We start from the raw sequence: 4,641 nt of genomic DNA, 5'->3' as shown, positions 1-4,641 counted from the left end.
CAATAAGTTTGGTCTTCCATTTATTTTTACTCTAGTAAATTAGTTCTAGTTATTTTTATGGGAGATTTTCGTATGCGTGACTTTGATTGGTGTTAAGTCGAAATACGGTTCGTGTAGTGGAAATTGCACGGGATTGATTAATGTTAACAATGCATATATTTTATATATACTGTATAATATATACTTATAAACCAGCTCCTTTGGGTTATAAGTACTTATATTATACTAAGGAAGGTTCCGTTTGTTGGTATGACGGGTTGAGCTGTAAACTCAATAGCAATAAGCTGTCGAAGGTTCGAGTCCTTTTCTTCCTAATTATCTTAGGCCTTTATAGCTCAATGGTAGAGCGGAATACTGTTAATATTCCGATAGATGTTCAATTCATCTTAGGGGCTAGGCACTAAGAATACGTATGGCGTGTTGACTTAATGGTAAAGTTTTGTGTTTCGGCCACAAGTATATAAGTTCAAGTCTTATACACGTCTATATTCTTATTTAACTACTCTTTCCTCTTTCGTTAAAAATATTTTTAATAATGGTAGTTAAATTACTTTAATTAAACTTTAATTAAATATAGAGGTTTTTTTATTCCTTTTTTTATTCATGAATAGTCTATATATTTTAAATGAAACTTTCACTAATGGTTATAGATCAGAAATATTAGATATTATATCTATAGCAGCTATATTATGTGGAATATTAGTTATTATTAGTAAAAATCCTATTGTTTCTGTATTATTTTTAATAGGTTTATTTTTAAGTATAGCTAGTTACCTAATGGTATTAGGTTTAAATTTTATTGGTCTTTCTTACTTATTAGTATACGTCGGAGCAGTGTCAATTTTATTTTTATTTATTTTAATGTTAATTAATGTTAGAATAAGTGAACTATTAAGTAATACTAGTAATAGCATACCTTTAGCTATTTTTATTACTATAGTTTTCAACTATCTTTTATATCAAATATTGCCTTATAGTGTTGCTACTTTTAATAGTTATACTGTTTATTTAAACAATACTATAAATGATATTTGATCTCATAATTATAGTGATAGTTTAAATAAATTCTTTAAATTAAATGGTACTGAATTAGACAACGGTGAAATTTCATTTGTTACTAGTAAAATATGAGATGGTAATTTAGCCGAAACTAGCCATATCTCTAGTATAGGAAATATTATGTACACTAGTTATAGTATATGATTAATATTAACTTCTATTATACTATTGTTAGCAATGGTTGGTGCTATTGTTATTACAATAAAACAAAAAAATTAATCATAAATCATTTAAGGATTTAATAACTAACTAAATTGTTAGTTTTATTCTTACCTAAATATTTTTATTATATTTAATATATACTATTAGTATAATTTAAAGTATAATAAGGGTTAGTCTTCTAATTGGTAAGAAACTTTTTTGTCAAGAAAGCAAATGTCGGTTCGAACCCGACCTAGCCCGTAAAGATAATATAAACTATAAAGGGATTAGCTTAATGGTAGAGCAACCGTTTTACACACGGTAGGCTAGGTGTTCAAGTCACCTATTCCTTAATCCTTAATATATAGTAATATATATTACGCCAAAATTATATACCTCTGGTATGCATATATTAATATATCTCTCTTTTTTAATCAAAAAAAGTTTTATATATATTAAAACACATAATTATTTATAATAATAAATGTAAATGACTAATTTGACAAGAAGTAATTTCCAAGCTCATCCTTTTCATTTAGTATCACCGTCACCTTGACCTTTATATACTTGTATTGCATTATTAACATTAACAACTAGTGGTGTATTAACAATGCACGGTTTTAATAATGCAGAAACATTTTTATCTTTAGCTTTTGTAACACTTATTTCATCTATGTCATTATGATGAAGAGACGTTATAAGTGAAGGTACATATTTAGGTAACCATACATTAGCTGTACAAAGAGGGTTAAACATGGGTGTGGCTTTATTTATAGTTTCAGAAGCATTATTTTTCTTAGCTATTTTTTGAGCCTTTTTTCATAGTGCCTTATCACCTACTGTAGAATTAGGAGCTCAATGACCTCCTATGGGTATAGAAGCAATTAATCCATTTGAATTACCTTTACTTAACACTGTTATATTATTATCTTCTGGTGTTACAGTGACATATGCTCATCATTCTTTGATACAAGGTAATAGAAGTGGAGCTTTATATGGTTTAGTTGCTACTGTTATATTAGCAGTTATATTCACAGGTTTCCAAGGTGTAGAGTATACTGTTTCTTCTTTCACTATAAGTGATGGTGCTTTTGGGTCATGTTTTTATTTTGGTACTGGTTTTCATGGGCTTCATGTTATGATAGGTACAGCTTTTATTGCTGTCGGTTTGTGACGTGTTTTAGCATACCACTCAACAGAAAATCATCATTTAGGTCTTGAGTCTAGTATTTTATATTGACATTTTGTGGATGTGGTATGGCTATTCCTTTTTATTTCAATTTACTACTGGGGTTCGTAGATATATTATCTTACCTATTCTGTATTAATTAGCCTCTTTGTTCCATCTAGTTCTTCTAAGTAATAAAGATAATGTTTTTATTATATGTTTATTAGAAGCTTATGTTATATTAGATTTATAGATAAATAATATAAATTATTTTCTTTATATGTCTAAGCTATATTATAGTGTATATTGTACTAGATTTTGTACCTACGGTATCTTATTTTAAGCCTTAAGGCTTAAAATACCCTAAATTTAGATTTAAAAATCTAAAGAGATCTTAGTTTAACGGTAAAACACTAGTCTTTTAATCTTCGTTATATGGGTTCGAATCCCATAGGTCTTATATGTTTACAGATAAAAAATATGATTATTGTTTTGACAAAACTGGTAACAATAAATATACAAAAAAAAATAAACGGCCATAGGTTAATGGTAGACCTTTCGTCTTCCAAACGATTTGTGTCGATTCGAATTCGGCTGGCCGTATACTATAATTATAATTCAGCATATTAATATTATGCTGTATATGAAAGTTCTAATAGTTTTTATATTTTTTTTCCTGATTTGATGGGTTAATTAAAAATAAAAATAGGAAAAGTTGCTATGGGTAAAGCGAGATATTTGCTAAATATTGTGTTATGCACCTGGATGTTCGAATCATCTCTTTTCCGGTATTTTTATTAAGATGTTATTAATATGTAACAATAACATCTCTACTAATTATAAGAGCATAGTTTAATGGTAAAATTTGAAGCTTCAAACTTCACTTTCTCAGTTCAAATCTGAGTGCTCTTGCTTAGTGATATATAAATTTTATTTATATTATCCATTTTGCGTATTTTAACAATATATTTACAAATTACATTCATATATTAAATCAAGGTTCCTTAGCTTAATTGGTAAAGCGTATTCTTGATAAGGATGTGTTTAGAGTTCAAGTCTCTGAGGAATCATGAATATTACTTAATATTATTTAATAATATTAGATAATAGGCAATAAAAGAGAATTGACTGAGTGGTTTAAAGTGATAAGCTTGAAACTTATTTGATTTAATAGATCACATCCGTTCAAATCGGATATTCTCTGGAATTCTTCTTTTAAAGATAAATAAAACGGATTAGAGCCAGGTTGGTTAGGCGCCTCATTTGGGTTGAGGATCTGTTATGTTCGAATCATAATAATCCGAATACAATATCTTAATGAATGTAGGTTAATAAGGTTGTATTAGTAATGTGTAAGATATCTATAAGTAATTTCTATGCATTTATGCATAGGAAAGTATATAAAGAGACTATTAGGGATACCTAGCTATATATTAAAGAGAGTAAAGAAATTTAAAATGTGTATTGCGTGAAGAAATTGTAATATTAGTTGTTCTTTAATCCGGTGAAATATCTGGTAGTAAAATACACATGAACTCTTAGAGAAATTCAATAATAAACGAAGTGAATTGAAATATCTTAGTAACTTCAGGAAAAGAAATCAAACGAGATTCTATAATTAGTGTGAATGAAAGTAGAAGAGCCTTCAAATATAGGTCATAGACTAGAAGAATAATTCGAAGATATGGTAGATATATAATAAGTAAAATGGGCAAAACCTGTTTGAATGTAAAGGGGAACCTTCCTCTAAGGCTAAATATAATATATAAGCGATAGCGTAAAAGTACTATGAAGGAACGGTTTGAAATAGTAGTCTTATAAGCAGCTCGAGTAAAGTTTAAATAAAAAGTAAGAGCGTACCTTTTGCATAATGGGTCAGCGAGTTAATATTAGATGCGAGCAATAATGCCCAGATAAACCAATTATGAAATAATGAATTAGTATCTAAAATTAGACCCGAAGCCTGGTGATCTTACTACAGTCAGGGTTATAAAAGCCCGAACGGGTTATCGTTGTAAAGATATCCGAAGAACTGTGGTAAGTTAGTGAAAGACAACACTGACTAGGATAGCTGGTAGAAGATAGAATAAGCAATTATTTAGGCCAGTAGGTAGAAGTGAACCTTCTGCTCAAACCATCAAATTGCGGGAAAGCCCTAAAGCAATTTCAACCAAGCAGACGTGGTAACACAGTTTGTGGCACAGGTAATGACTCGTGGTATGGTAAAATCGAAATTGATACACGTAAGTGAATGGGTAATCCGCAGCCAAGCA

The 4,641-nt window shown here is 29.1% G+C and overlaps 7 non-coding genes across 7 annotated transcripts; all 7 read left to right on the top strand.

The window, feature by feature from the left end:
- The first annotated feature begins 324 nt into the window (after positions 1-324).
- Positions 325-395, top strand: ONS95_015007. The gene has a single exon. It is a non-coding gene; the product is annotated as a tRNA-Asn (tRNA).
- Positions 396-414: 19 nt separating this feature from the next.
- On the top strand, positions 415-485 carry ONS95_015006. Its single transcript has one exon. It is a non-coding gene; the product is annotated as a tRNA-Arg (tRNA).
- A 903-nt stretch (positions 486-1,388) lies between these two features.
- On the top strand, positions 1,389-1,461 carry ONS95_015005. Its single transcript has one exon. It is a non-coding gene; the product is annotated as a tRNA-Asp (tRNA).
- A 20-nt stretch (positions 1,462-1,481) lies between these two features.
- ONS95_015004 lies at positions 1,482-1,553 on the top strand. Its single transcript has one exon. It is a non-coding gene; the product is annotated as a tRNA-Val (tRNA).
- Positions 1,554-2,756: 1,203 nt separating this feature from the next.
- Positions 2,757-2,828, top strand: ONS95_015003. The gene has a single exon. It is a non-coding gene; the product is annotated as a tRNA-Lys (tRNA).
- Positions 2,829-2,900: 72 nt separating this feature from the next.
- Positions 2,901-2,971, top strand: ONS95_015002. Its single transcript has one exon. It is a non-coding gene; the product is annotated as a tRNA-Gly (tRNA).
- A 395-nt stretch (positions 2,972-3,366) lies between these two features.
- Positions 3,367-3,438, top strand: ONS95_015001. The gene has a single exon. It is a non-coding gene; the product is annotated as a tRNA-Ile (tRNA).
- Positions 3,439-4,641: the final 1,203 nt, after the last annotated feature.

The sequence above is a fragment of the Cadophora gregata genome (genome assembly GCF_030347475.1).
Source record: "Cadophora gregata isolate MNR1 chromosome Unknown scaffold_90, whole genome shotgun sequence".
NCBI classification, from domain to species: Eukaryota; Fungi; Ascomycota; class Leotiomycetes; order Helotiales; family Ploettnerulaceae; genus Cadophora; species Cadophora gregata.
Note: the sequence above shows the minus strand (reverse complement) of the source record. Positions and strands in the feature narration are given on the sequence as shown.